Genomic DNA, 16,135 nt, shown 5'->3' with positions numbered 1-16,135 from the left:
CCTAATCTTGTACCTAGTTCTTCACAGTTCAATTATTTGCAGAGTTTTAAACCTTTGAAAGCATTAGCTTCATGAAAATGGTTTCCTTTCTTATAGTCTCACTCTTTTTTTACTCAATAAAATGTAAATGAAAAATAATTTTTCCAGGATAACATGATTGTAGGAAAAAAACTCAGTTTGTTTCAGCCATAAATCAATCATAGCCTTGGATGCTAAGAAGTTTGGGTCAGCCCATTACAAAAATTGAGTACATAAACTGTGCTGAGTCTAAAAAATAAGAGGTTGAAGTGGCCATTCAGAAATCAGACCAATTATTTACATTGATGATCTTAAATCAGCCTAGTTGGTCAAAATCGGGCAAATTTTAACCCAAACAAGCAGTCCAAAAGGGATCCTACATGGCCAAGTGACATCAATGGGTAAAATTCTGTCACCTTACCCTGAGTGATGTTGCCCTCTGCCCTACTCGTTCTTTGTGGATCGTGGTGAGGATAGACTGAAGTCCATGTGATAATAAGTATCAAGCAAGGTTTGTCGGATCTTGATGAGTTCAACACTGGTAGTGTAGTCAAGAGTGTCTGGATTTCTCTTCCTTGTGGAGGAAGAATATTGCCCCTGATCGCAGTCTCTTAATGAGCGAAAAGCAGGCCAGTTGTGATCTCCAGTGTCTGTCGCCTCATCGGCTGTGGTGGAGAGACCTGTCCTGGGAAATATGTGATGACATACCAAATATCTAAGTACTCCTCAGTGAGCTCCTCTGTGCCGAAGGAGTTGGTCCCTGGCCAAGGTGTGGGACTCTCCTCATTTCACAGATCAGAGAAGCAAGCACATGGATGTAAAGCTCTCCCAAACAAAGGGTGAGTGGGGGCAAGGTTGCTAAGGTCTTTTCCCAAATGCTTTCTCTGAGCAAGAAATAACCGATTCTCATCTGACGAGTTGTCCTGGTGGAATAGAAGTGTTATTTACCGCCCTTCTTCTTGGAGGCACGAGAAAGGAGAACAGCAGCTACAACTTGAACAGAGAGGAAAAGGCAGCCCTGTTTCATTTTGCTTCATAACTGATCAATTTCCATATTATTTCTTTAGCAAAGAAATACGTTTCTCTGATTTTTTGTTTAATTTCTTCAAAATAATGTAGTTTATCCCTCCATCTTTAAAAACCCGGGGGGCTCCTAGAAAACAAGTGTTGTCGCGAGGGTGACATTGCATGGTGTGCGCTTCAAGGTGGCCTGTGCAGGCGACAGGAGTAACGGGAATGATTAAACCCTGTCGGACAGGGTTAGGTTTAGAGCTTTCTTGCCTCATGACAGGCTGTGACAGTCAAGTGGCACCGAAGCAGAACAAAGTATAGTGGCAGTTTGCTGTGAGCAATGCAACTGTCAAAACTGCTGTACGAAAGCAAATGTTGGGGGATAACAACCAGCAAAGTTTGCAGCCTGGCCCCTCAAATGCTGGCGGCCAAGATGTCTTCACAGGAAGCTCCAAGTTGTTGCCCCTGTCTAGGGCATTCCGCTTTTATCGTCACGACTGCCGACTCTGTCTGTGCTCTGGGTATCGTCGACCCTCCATGCGATCACAGAGCCTACCTTCCTTTGGAAAAGTGTTAACCAACCATCACAAAACCCACGCGGAGTGCTAATACTCCTCCACGAATATGTAATCCACGTGTAATTTATTGTGTTTTGCGTTTGGAGCCATCGTATGCAATCCACAAAGAGAAAGCCCGTCAGCGTGTGAGATCTAGTTCCAATTACGTCGCGTAAGAATAGGTCACAGCACAGATGTAAACCTGCCATCACAAATAGGGTGAAATACTTCACACCCAAAGCTACCACAGTGAACTTAGCATTCACCAGTTTCTTGATAAGTTGAAAAAAAAATTGCTTTACACCCATGTGGTTTCACAGGTTTTTATTAGAAGCCACAATAGACACTTTTCACCAGCAGTAAATGAGAAACCTTTCAACATTGTAATAACATGGGGAGAGTTTCTCAGCCTCTGTCATCCTATGGGAATTCTCCCATTGAGTTTCCATAGGTTGAAGGGAATGAGAAGGTTACCCACCCTCTCTCTCTCATACACGGGCTCAATTTTAGCATGGCGCTCTGTCATATTTTTCATGTTTGGGGGAGTCCAATGGAGAAGGTGTGACTTAAGGCAGCGGTCTGCAGGGTGCGAGGTGTCTACCTCTGATGAGGTCAGATTGTCCAGGTGTTAATATCAGCTAGGAATTCCCAGATCCGAAGATCCATGTTTCTCTCTGAGAAATATAATCTGAAAGACCTCACCTGGGTGTTGCCATGAGCTTTAACAAGCCGGGGCACTCAGCACAATAATGGTTCGGGTAAGCAAAAAGCTTACCGCGTATATCTTGTTAGTACAAGCAATGACTACGAATTTATAAAACACCTCTCGAAATGAAAAACCATCTACACATACTTATGTACCTAAAAGAATTCATGAGACCTATGATTCCGAAGTTGCATCTTCCTCACCTGCAGCTGAAGAGGCAAACAAAATCATTCCACTTTTACTGTTGGGAAGGAGAGCATATTTTTTTAAAAAGGGTAGTAAATTAGCTTGTGCTGGAAGCATCTATTTTCTTGCCTTCATCCCTGCCAGCTCCCTCTGTTTTCTTTGATGTATGATTTGCAAGCTACTATTATTATTTATGTGTTCTACAATTACGACCAGTGACACCCCCCTTCTCCAGCCCTAAGCCACAAATATGAAAGGAATAAATGTTGTTTATTGTGACAGTCTGCCTTTTGTCTGCGGAACAATGACAAAGTAAGCCACTGACAGCTTGCTCCTGTATTTACTACTGCTCCCCAGCTTACCTCTCAAGTGTCCTCCAGAATGTGGCATAGATGGACTTGAATAAAAATGCCTGGTGAGAATCTTTTGCATTCATTTACCTCCCAATGAGCTCCTGTGGGGACAGAGAGCGGATAAAGAACAGAAGGCCCAGCCGGATGAGGACATTTTAAAGATTTTGTACATCTTTTGAGGGAGGGAAGAAGGAGCCTTTCTAGCGTAACAAAGATCTCTAACCACTAATGTACTTAACTTTTTAAATGCATTTCATTTTAAAATCACACAGCCTACAGATAATGCAAAGAGGGAATGCAGATCAGAGTCGCTTATGAATTTTTGGAACGATTTCCATTTCCTCAGCCTGGGAACTTGTGGTGGAGCACAGCAGACACACAGAATGATCGGAAGGACCAAAATGCTGGAGGATTTCCAAAGGGGCTGTACTAATTAGCTTTCGAAGCTGTGTTAACACGATATGTTTACTGGATGATTGCGCTTTACGAAACAGAAAAGATTAATAGTGAAAGAGTCACTACAGTTTTTGTACTCCCAACTTTGAGCCTAGCACAGGGTTGTAAATAATCGCCAGCCAGCCTGCCTTTCACCGATGATGTCATTAGTCAGAGAGGATGACTGAAAGACAGCACCTAGCTACGGTCTCCGAGAGGTTGCGTTTAGGGGCACGCAGTTCTGTTTCCTCTTATTTTTAGTGGTTTGTGAAAAAAAAAAAAAACAAATTCACCACCCTCTGGAATTTAATTTCCTCTTAAAAAAGTATTTCTTGGGGCACCTGGGTGGCTCAGTCAGCCAAGGGTCTGACTTTGGCTCAGGTTATGATCTCACGGTCTGTGGGTTCGAGCCCCATGTCAGGCTCTGTGCTGACAGCCTGGAGCCTGCTTCGAATTCTGTGTCTCCCTCTTTCTCTACCCCTTCCCCCATTCACACTCTGTCTCTCTCCCTCAAAAATAAACATTAATATTTTTTTTAAATTTCTTTTTCCTAAACCAACTGTGTTTTCTACCAAATTTCTATTTTAGGAGAAAACATTAAAAAATCAGTGACAATTCCATTGTTAAAAAGCGGCTCACAACTTGCAAAAAATGTTTAAATGTTTTATCTTGTTTTCATTGTTTGAAATAAAATTTTGTAGCAGCAGGTCTTAAGTATCTGAAATACAGTTTATTTAATGCTGCAGATAGAGTCACCGGGCAGAACTGGGTTAGATGAATGGAGAATACAAAATGACTTCGAAGAAAGTTGATTAAGGGGCGCCTGGGTGGCTCAGTCGGTTAAGCAGCCGACTTCGGCTCAGGTCATGATCTCACAGTTAGTGACTTTAAGCCCTATGTCGGGCTCTGTGCTGACAGCTCAGAACCTGGAACCTGCTTCAGATTCTGTGTCTCCCTCTCTCTCTGCTCCTTCCGCGCTCGCACTCTGTCTCTCTAAAAAATAAATAAACGTTAAAAAAAATTTTTTAAAAAGAAGTTGGTTAAACAGAGGTATGGATGAGGGAGGAAAATGAAAAAACTAAGCAATGTATATAATATTAGTTAATAATTTGTTCAAGGAAGGAATGGAATTAAATCAGCCACATGACAATAAATGTGACTGTTAATATTCCAACAGGAGCCAGACTTTCAGATTGGCAAAATCCAACTGCTTAAAAAGACACATCTAATATTTTTTTTCAACATTTGAAAATATAATCATAAATAAGATATGTCTGGTAAATGTAGGAGAAAAACAAAATTGAGGTTGCTTTATCACTATCACCTAATGTGGAATTTCAGGCTACACCCATTAAACAGAACAAAATAGTCATTGTGGAAGGAAGTATAACGCTTTGTATTTACAGGAAGATGAAGCATTATAAACTTTTTTGTACCCACCAACATCGCTGTGGAATACATAACACAAAAACTCCCAGAAATACATTAGGGTAAAATCAAATGATGAAGGAGATTTGGTTTGCAAAATTCTGAAAGAATTATAATTAAGTAAAGTGGAAAAACAAGGATCTGAATGATACAATCAGCAGAAATGTGTGTGTGTGTGCGTATGAATAGGCTGTAGATGGACACAATGATAGATGTTTAATAAACAATTACATCATGCTTCCTACATGCCAACCACTATTCCAGAGTTTGACATATTAATTCATGTAATTCTCATAACAACCTTTTACGGATGAGGAAACTGAGGCACCAGCTGGACAGGTCAACTTTTCAGGGTTCCCTGGCAGAGAGTAGTAGAACAGGATTTAACCCAGCTGGTCTGGCTCTGGGGCCTCTATGGGCCTACACAGCATCCTGCCTACAGAGAATGTATGTGTGTTGTTGTTTTTCCTTAGTTGGTGAAAAAATGCGAAACTACTCATGAACTGATCAAAACAAACTTTAACAAATTTCAAAACATAGAAATTTACAGATAATATTGTCTTTAAAAACAATTTTTTTAGGGGCGCCTGGGTGGCGCAGTCGGTTAAGCGTCCGACTTCAGCCAGGTCACGATCTCGCACTCCGTGAGTTCGAGCCCCGCGTCAGGCTCTGGGCTGATGGCTCAGAGCCTGGAGCCTGTTTCCGATTCTGTGTCTCCCTCTCTCTCTGCCCCTCCCCCGTTCATGCTCTGTCTCTCTCTGTCCCAAAAATAAATAAACGTTGAAAAAAAAAAATTTAAAAAAAAACAATTTTTTAAAATTTAATTTAGAGAGGGAGAGAGAGCACGCATGGTGTAGAGGGCAGAGGGAGAGAGAGAGAGAGAGAGGGAGAGAGAATCCCAAGCAGGCTTCATACTCAGTGTGGAGCCCAACTCAGGGCTTAATCCCATGACCCTGAGATCATGACCTGAGCTGAAATCAAGAGTCGGATGCTCAACTGATGGAGACACCCCGTTGCCCCTACAGGTAATATTTTCTAACCATAGCCCAGTAAAACCAAAAGTCACCAACAGAAGACGTCTCCCTCCAACAACAACAACGAACTCTCCACCTATAGATATAAAAACCTATTGTAATTAATTCCAGGATCAAAAAATTATCCCAAAACTAAGATTAAAGATAACTTAGCAATTAAATATGCCATAATTATACCTCTTAATACATGACACTTTTCACTCACCATTCTATTGTTTTTAAATTGCTAATAAAATTTCTAAATATTCTCCCTAATTCCCTTTATTTGTACTAATCTAGTCACTTAGGTATATCTCTGTTGAATTTAATAGACCACTATTGGATAATTTCCCACTGTTAACACAGAATTAATTTTATACCTTTGTAAGTATATATTATTTGTAATTTAATTTCCCCTAAGTTGGATCCATTATAGTTATGATAGTGGGATATGTGACCTAAAAATTTTAATCAGTCCAATTCCAGAAGTCTTTTCACAGTGTCAAGGGAGGAGATGGGGCTTTTCAGTCACTACCAAGAAGTTTGATGATAGTAAGATATGGCAAATTTGGCCAATTAGCTTTTATTTCTTATGATTTGCCAGCCTATAATTGTCCATTATATGCCTGATGATCACTATTTCTCACGTTTTCCTAGCTGTGACCCATGTGGATTGTTATACTTTCTTTTATTTTTTCCTTCCACTATGTTTTTTCATTATGTTTCTAAGTATAGAGATTCATATGTATGTAAATTATATATATATATATATATGCCATGTATATATGGCATGAATGTGTGCACATGTATGTATGTATGCCCACGATAAATAACTTTTCTGATTAGTCTGGTCTATGAAGAATCATTCATAATTAATTTACTTGTCCATATTTTAACCAGATCACTCTAAACATCTCTGTATCATCAATTGCTTAGTCAAGGCAAGAGTTCAGTTTTATTGATCTTTTTATTTTTACTATCAATTATACTAAGCTGGTTGGGGAAAAAACTCATCATTATCAGTCTTACAGTGTATTATTATTGTCATGGTTATTGATGGCTAAAATAAAAAATGTGTTCATACAGGGGAGAGGAATCATCTCTCATAACTGCCATATAAAGGAAATAGCAAGTTGGAAGAGTGACGTTTAGGAATGAGGTCCAACATAAACAAATGTGCAGTGTCGCATCTGCTGTTAGGTCACTTCTCTGTGCACCGTGGGGTAAGCACTCGCAGTTTGTGTGCCTCAGTCCGTTATTGAAACCAATTGGAGAGATATCTCATATTTTCTAAGGTCTTTGCTGCTAATAAGAGACTAAGGGAACAAATCATTGTTTTGAAGCTTGATTTTTAAAGTCTTCTTTCCACAAACGTACTCCACTAAATGTATATATCTACAAATATATGTCATTCTAAGGTCACATCTAAAAACTGTTTTTAATGCCAAAATCATACTCTAATGATTTTATAATACCCCTCACTCACAATTATATTTGAAAAACTCCTCACAGCCTATATATGGTTTCCTAAAAAGCGTTCAATTACATACTGCTTCCCTGTCAAGTATTCCAAAGCGTTGGGTATATATGCTATATGTCTATATTTGGGAAAGATTAGAGATTATTCTAAAATGCATACTACATTCTCTAGCCCATTAGGGTTTAAATTTAAAGCATGGATGCAATTGTCCAATATATTTGTGATATTTGGAATATAAGTCACTCATCATGTTAAATATCAATTCAAGAAAATATTTCTAGGATATCATGACCCATTACTGTAGCATCTTCCTTTTTATTGTTAATAGACAAGTCTTAGTGGCCACTTTTGGGAATCACTGGATGATAAATTCTCATAAGAAAGTCTTGTTTACATGGGAGCCTGGGTGGCTCAGTCAGTTAAGCATCCAACTTCGGCTCAGGTCTTGATCTCACAGATCGTGTGTTCAAAGTCCACATCGGGGGGGCACCTGGGTGGCGCAGTCGGTTAAGCGTCCGACTTCAGCCAGCTCACGATCTCGCGGTCCGTGAGTTCGAGCCCCGCGTCGGGCTCTGGGCTGATGGCTCAGAGCCTGGAGCCTGCTTCCGATTCTGTGTCTCCCTCTCTCTCTGCCCCTCCCCTGTTCATGCTCTGTCTCTCTCTGTCCCAAAAATAAATAAACGTTGAAAAAAAAAATTGTTTTAACAAAGTCCACATCGGGCTCTGTGCTGACAGCTAAGAGCCTGGAACCTGCTTCAAATTCTGTCTCCCTCTCTCTCTCTGCCCCTCCCTCGCTCACGCTCTGTCTCTCTCTGTATCTCAAAAATAAATAAACATTAAAAAAATTTTAAAAACAAAATCTTGTTTACCAGAACACCTGAGGAACACAGTCTTCTCCAGTTAGTATCAGGGCTCAGTATGCATTTTTTTCTCACAATCCCGTGAGAGCAAATAGTTTGAAAATGCCTCCTAGGTCATGTTGTAGTGATGGTGAAAAGTGAAAACCTTCTGGTCCAATGGATAGAATTTCCTACAGATGGAGTTCAAGTGGTTAGTAGTAGAACTAGATTTCATGACCCTAGACAATCTCTTTCTCACTGCCAAGCAGGCAGTAGCACAGGATACATAAACAAATGAATGTCTGAATCATGCAGAGGGTCTAGAGTGTACATATGTTCATTTAAATATTACCTGGACTTCCTCCCACTTCTCCCCTCCACACTGCAAACTCTTTTTTGGGGTGATGGTGTTTCATGCAACTAACTTTATTAATGCTTCTCTTCATTAGAGAAGGTCAGCAAGGTGTGAAACTGGATGGTCTGAGACTCCAACATAGTGGCGGTTGATTTGGGATGACTGTTTTGCCCTAAGCAACCAGGTCAGCTTTTTTTTATGCCAACTAAAGACATGGCTAAGAGTTTCACTTTAGCTGAAGTCCAGCTTCCCCAATTCTGGGGTGAGGAGTAGGGAGGGAACAAAGAGTTCTGTTTCTTTCTTCACAGCATCAAAACTGATCAGGCCACTACAGCAAAATGATCTGAATGTTCACCCCATCATGAAGACCTCTTCCCTACCAGGGTGTCTGGTTGGCTCAGTTGGTTAAGCATCCAACTCTTGATTTCAGCCCAGGTCATGATCTCAGGGTTCATGAGTTCGAGCCCCACTGTGTCAGGCTCTGTGCTGACAGTGCAGAGCCTGCTTGGGATTCTCTCTCTCCCTCTGCCTCTCGTCTACTCTTTCTCTCACTCTCAAAAATAACTAAATAACCTTGAAAAAAAAGAAGATCTCTTCCTAACCAGTGACTTTAGCAACTCACATCAACTACAAATAGACTGCTGCATCTGGGAAATGGTCTAGCTAGATACAGTACCAAGTTCTTGCTTAGTTTTTAGTTCTCTGGTTGCATTTGAATTAAAGTGGGGAAAGTATTAGTACTTGGGGAAATTTCAAGTACATTCACAGATGTCAATAGTTCTGCCTGAAAATATTTATATTAGAGACAAAAGGAGCTTAGAAAATCAAATTAATTATGTGTATTAACAAATTGTATTCAGCTTTTAGTGGAAAAGAATTCATCACATGGAAAGAATATAGCTGACAATTAGTGGAACAAATTTGACAAATATATTTTCTGTTACAATATCTTGGCGAGTGGTTGATGACAATTATGAACGATGGCATCTGTTTATATTTGATATGAAAATAGGAGTGTGGGTACCATAACAAAAAGATAAGAAATTTCTATCAAGCGAATTGTAGCGTGAACTCAAGAAATTTAACTTTCTTATTATGAATGGTGAATGCATTGGATTATTTCTGGTGTTCAAACCAACTGCTTTCTTAGTTGTCATTATCAGTTAATCATTTCTGTTACCATCATAATCATCAGCATAATATCTCTCATATGCTCATAAAATAATGAATATAATTTCCTAGCTAAGGGGCCAAAAAACTACAGTCTTTGGGCCAAGTCTGGTCATCGCCTGCTTTTTGTGGGGCGGATGCCTGGGTGGCTCAGTCGGCTAAGCGTCCAACTTCACCTCAGGTCATGGTCTCATGGTTTGTGAGTTCAAGCCCCACGTCAGCCCTGTGCTGACACCTCAGAGCCTTGATCCTGCTTCAGATTCTATGTCTCTCTCTCTCTGCCCCTCCCCTTCTCTCTCTCTCTCTCTCTCTCTCTCTCTCTCTCTCTCTCTCCAAAATTAATAAACATTTAAAATATTTATTTTATTTTATTTTTTTTAATGTTTATTTTTGAGACAGAGAGAGACAGAGCATGAACAGGGGAGGGTCAGAGAGAGAGGGAGACACAGAATCTGAAGCAGGCTCCAGGCTCCGAGTGGTCAGCACAGAGCCCGACGCGGGGCTCGAACCCACGGACCTCGAGATCATGACCTGAGCCGAAGTGGGACGCTTAACCGACTGAGCCACCCAGGCGCCCCACATTTAAAATATTTTTTAAAGAATTGTTTTTAAATTTTTATATGATTGAAAAGAATTAAAGGAAGAATAATACCTTGTGACATGTGAAAATCATATGAAGTTCAAATATCATTCTCCCTAGACAAAGTTTATTAGAAGACAGTCATACCTATCACTTGTTTTGCCTATGGCTGCTTTGTTTGCTACACCTTCAGAGTTGAGTGCTTAAAACAGATACCATGTGCCCTGCAGAGCCTATCTTTACAGTCTGGCCCTTTACAGAGAAAGATCGACAACCTCTGTCTTGGATGAGTCTTCTCCCTTTTAGCATTGGCTCAAGGGAAGACAAAACCAGAGTAAAAATTGTTTGGTAAAGTCAGGTGATTGTTTATTCTGGGAATTTTTACTTGGGGACTTTAATTGGGGTTCATATCAAATTGTGGAAGCTTTCAGGAACACAGTATGTGGACATGCACACTGGCAGAACTGTTACAGATCATTTGGATTGTGACTTTCTCTAGAGCTAGCATTTGTTGCCTAGAGCTGATTTGTCCAACTGAAAAATATAAATGAATAATTGTTATTATTCTTTTTCCTTGCTTATAGAACAGTGTACATGTAGTGGAACAATTTTTATTTGACTCGGGGCTACATTAGAACATTCTGCTTCTCTAAAAGAAAGATTTTTCAAGTGGAAAATTCAAATTAAGGTTTCATGTGTCATAGCTTTTTATTACAAAAGAAAAAAATCATATTATATTAATGAATTAAAAATGTCTTAAGAATTACAAAACATACACTAAGAAAAAGAAACAGGAGAAGAGAGGACTCTGTCTCTTAATGGATGGCAAACATAGTAAATGAGTAATTTCTGAAGTCCTATTCATTCATTCCCTTGACTTAGCTGCTTATACTTAATTGCATGTTACTTCCTTTCAAAAAGTATGACGTAGGGACACAAAATATTCTATCATTGAATTGCAAGCAATTCTCATTGGTTTCATTTAACAACAACAACAACAACAACCAAAGACCATTAATTTCTGAATGTCTAAGCTTTGAGTAATTATTTTGGAGTTGATACTTTATCTGGTCATTCTATGGGCATGTGGCTATAATGTATTTACATTCTCTACATAATTATAAGAATTATAACAACTAAACTATGAGCAGATGGTTATTTCATATTTATCTAAAATTGTTATGAATCATTAGAGAATAAGTATAAATATATGACTTTGCACATGACCCAGAATCATCACACTTCTTAAGAATGATTTGCCAAGTTCAGTTTACTTAGGTCATTCTTTTTAAGGAAAGACAGAATGAGCAATTTTTAAATTTATCCTGTTCTGTTTGATTCAGAAAGATGTGTCTGAATGTTGTCTCCCCCACCCCCGCCCCACAAATTTTTATTTTGGTGTATAATACTGCTCTTTGCTTTTTCTTTACTTTTCCTTTTTTATTTGATTATGTGGATTGATCTCTTGCGAAATGTTTAGTATTTATTTATGTGTAGAGTTGACACACATATAAACACAAAAAGCAGGGTCTGTGATGCAAAGTCCTTTAAATATGATAATGAAAAATATGGGATTATTTCTCACTTGATGCAATCATTTCCTTGTTGCTCGTTTGAAAGGAAATGAGCATTCATAAAATTACTACATTGATATCAATGATTACTAGAGCAATCTTTCATGAATCTCTGACTCGTGAATGACAAATAAAAAAAGAGACACTCAGTAGGTTGCTCCACATAGAATCATATTATTGAAGATGTCTTAGCAAATGTTGATTCAAGAAGAAGCAAACTGTTTTCAGTAATTTTGGGGGGTAAATAGCTCTCTCTTCTCAAGTTGAGTCATCATAATATACTGTTAAAAGCTTTCCTTCCCTCATCAGTAAGGATTGAGAAACACATAAATAATGAGACACAATAGATACACACTCATACTGCAGAGGTTGTGAAATTATGTTCAGATTAAGCCCCCATACATCAGTGCCAAAATAAAGTATGGCAGCAATCTTGGAGGGAAAAGGTTTAGAAAGGGAAATATACACTGCTCTTTCTGTTACTATGTGCCATGGTACAGGGTAGAAGACAGACTAATGTAGTTATGGTATGTATGTGGGTTTGGGATTTATAAGATGTTAAATTAAGTGGACAATGGGAAAAAAGTGGATCTGCAGGGAAAGAGGAGGACAGAAGACTTGGTTAAAAAGATAGTTTTCCTTCTGAAATAAGACTGATCCACCTAGGGGTGTCTGGGTGGCTTAGTCAGTTAAGCACCTGACTCTTGACTCCGGCTCAGGTCATGATCCCTGATCATGGTTTCATGAGTTTGAGCCCCATGCCGGATCCCACTCTGACAGTGTGGAGCCTGCTTGGAATTCTCTGCGTTCTGTGTCTCTCTGCCTCTCCCCCACTCATGCTCTCTCTGTCTCAAAATAAATAAACTTTAAAAAAACTGATCCATCTAGTTTATTATCAGAAAGAAGCTTGGAAAATATGATCCTAGCAGAAAGGGCCAATGTGATTAATAAGTTGGTGCTCTTACGCTTCTCCTTGTGTCAGGGACCCCTCCTTATGTTACTACCAGAGGTCCCACCATGCCTGGATTTTAGGGATTATACTCCTTCCTCATTATGAAATGCTGACCCCCATAAGGATATGAGCAGCTGCCTGGATCTCCAAAAATCGTCTTTTAAAACAGAGAAGAGGAGAGAAGAGAAGAGAAGAGAAGAGAAGAGAAGAGAAGAGAAGAGAAGGGAACTGTATTTTATTTATGCTTTTTGCACTAGTGGGAGCCAGACAGTAAATGCCAAATTCTACCAGAGCTCCTGCCATTGCTACAAGCTGGTGGATGCAGACAGTGGGGGAGGGCTTAAGTGAGTCAACTGGAAGAGAAACAGCACAGGCAAAAGCAGCCTCCAGAAAGTCCAATACTAGTTGCCAAAATAGTAAACCCAGGTCTGGAACTTAGTAGTTCACAGCAGCAGCAGCAGTTATAGACAAGGGGGTCAAGAGTCAGCAGAGCAGGAATAGCAACCTTAAAAAATGTATTTCTTCTGAAAGAAAAGGAGATGAATGGGAATAGGAGGATTGCCCCTCAAAAGAATGGGCATGACAGATTTAGAGGAGAACTAAGGACTCCTCAGAAACATAAATTAAAAGCAAACACACACTGAACTGGCAGAAGAGGGTGCCCTTGAACTAGGAACCCTGCCATGAGATACATAGCTTCAAAGAAGAGAAAAAAAGAAAAAGAAAAGTAAAACCCCATGCAAGATACTTACAGGAGAAAATAGATGATGTGAATCAAAATATTACAGCTGATGAGAGACAACCACAGAGCAGAGGAGTGTTGATTATACAACACTGTTCAATTAGAATGTAAGCTCCTCACACAAGGATTTGGAGATATTTTGAAAAGTAGAATCAGGAATTCAGAAATTAAAACTAGAAATGGAAAAAAAATGCAATGAAGGTTGATTAAATTCAGGAAATATATCGAAAAAAAATCTTAGAAATAAAGACTAACTTATTAGGTGCCTCAGGGAGAATATATTCCAATAAAAATCTAATGAAGGACATCTAAGGTAGGCAGGAAAATAACCAATAGAATGAAGTTGAAATAAAGAAAAAACAAAAAATAATCAGAGAGAAAGTAACTGAAATGGAAGGTAGAAAAGGAGTCCAATATATATATAATTGAAGGAACTGAATAAGAAAAAATATAATAGTGGGACAGAGATAATACTCAAACTATAATCTAAGAAAATATCCCTGGAAAATAAAGAAGACTGAACCCAACTAAATTGAAAGTCCTCACCATATATACCTGGGAAAATTTCCATGAATTAATCAACTCTAAAACATATTCTAGCATTCTAGACTTTTTTTTTTTTTAATTTTTTTTTTCAACGTTTATTTATTTTTGGGACAGAGAGAGACAGAGCATGAACGGGGGAGGGGCAGAGAGAGAGGGAGACACAGAATCGGAAACAGGCTCCAGGCTCCGAGCCATCAGCCCAGAGCCTGACGCGGGGCTCGAACTCACGGACCGCGAGATCGTGACCTGGCTGAAGTCGGACGCTTAACCGACTGCGCCACCCAGGCGCCCCATAGACTTTAAAGTTAAGAAGAAAATCCCCAGACCATCCAGGCCAAAAAAAAAAAAAAATCACATTTATAGGAGTACAAATATTCAGATAGCACCATACTTCTGAAGAGCAACATTTTCAAATAATTCAAAGTATAAAAAAAGACTATCAAGACAAAATTTCAAGAATACTAAATTCTATGGATTTTCTAGACTATAGCAAAGCAATTTTAAATGTATAAGAACTCAGAGAATGATATACTCATAAACCCTTCCTTACTAACTACTTGAAGATAACTTTCCTACAACCAAGAAGTAACTGAGGAAACATGAATAAAAAATCGATGACGGACATTTAATATATTTAACTGTAGAACAAAAACCAAAATAAGTATGGTGTCCCATGTGGGAAATAGTATTGAAATACTATATTCTGATGTATTATGTAGCCTGTATGTATTATTGACTTTAGTTTGTGCCTTCCTTTACTGGAGTAAAGTTTATTGTCTCCCCTTATTATTTTCACCAGCTTTAGCAAAAAGACTTGAAACTATCTGAGTTTCTAAAGTTACTACGGTATGTAAGCATACATTTTTGTAAACTGGAATTAAAGAGGAAAAAGTGCAAAATCTCACCCTCTTACTTTTCCTCACAGCTACCTAGAAGTTGTTGGGTTGGAATGTGAGGCAGAAATGTGGTCTTGCTCTTTTACTTAAAAGAGATAAATGGTGGGGGGGGGGCATTCCTATCAAAGGCACCTGGGTGGCTTAGTCAGTTGAGCATCTGACTCTTGATTTCAGCTCAAGTCATGATCCCAGGATCATGGGATCAAGCCCCACATTGGGCTCCATGATGAGTGTGGAGCCTCCTTGAGATTCTTCCTCTCCCTCTGCCCCTTTCCCCTCCTCATGCATTCTCTTTCTCTCTCTCCCTCCCTCCCTCCCTCCCTCCCTCTCCCTCCTTCTCCTCTCTCTCTCCCTAAAATTAAAAAAGAAAAAGGTAAATGGAACCACCCATGCTTTAAATATTATGTACTTAAAAATTTTTACATAATTATAGTTAGCAAAATCAAGTTTGTTGTATGATTATCTGAAATAACTTAAAATTGGAAATGTGACATGAAAATAGAAACTACAGATACTGGAACTTGGCATTCTTAGTTTCTTCGAATTTTCAAATGAATATTTTTAAAGAAAAGGTAATTATTAGTTCAGTATAAATCAATTGCATAAATTTTCATTGACAAGCAATTCTGTTGTTGTCCATTGGTGACCTTAAGCCGATCAATAAAGACTTTTAGTTCAAATGTTACCTGACCAAGGAGCAGCCTTATGTAAGTGAACCAAATGAGAGTTCACCTACCCCTCATGCAGCAACCCAGTAAAAACTAGCACCAAACTTTTGCAGTGAGCAAAGATAGGCTATTTACTGGTGTGGTGCCATCCAGGACAACAGAAAGCTAATGCTCGACAATCCCAAATTCCCTGATGACTTGCAAGTGAGGGTTCTTAAGGGCAGAATTTGGGGTATGGGTCTTCTGAGAAGGTGGATGCCATTAACTGAAGGCCCAGGAGGTGACACGAGCAGGTGTTCTGATACAGCATCATCTGGTCCCTTGGAGGTCTTTTCCATCTCAAGAGACTTGGAATCTAAAAAAATATATATTTTTATTATTTATGTTGGAGATTTTATTAGGTACAACTGGTGATTATATTTCCAGGGCAGTGCTGATTAACTCTTTGTCCTACAGGTTTCTTTGAATGAGAAGCAAATATTCCTGTCCTTTGAGCCTGGGCCTTTCTGTTCCTTGGCCAGTCAAATCATGCCTGGGGTTGATCTGAACTGACAGGGTGGATGTCAGCTTCACTTACTAAGGGACACCTACCTTAAAATTTGGTGAATTCTAGTGAAAGACCTCAA

Source organism: Lynx rufus, unplaced genomic scaffold (genome assembly GCF_022079265.1).
Source record: "Lynx rufus isolate CCGP_SWC_20201006 ecotype Redwood Valley unplaced genomic scaffold, mLynRuf1.p SCAF_3, whole genome shotgun sequence".
NCBI lineage: Eukaryota > Metazoa > Chordata > Mammalia > Carnivora > Felidae > Lynx > Lynx rufus.
This window is presented reverse-complemented; position numbering follows the sequence as displayed.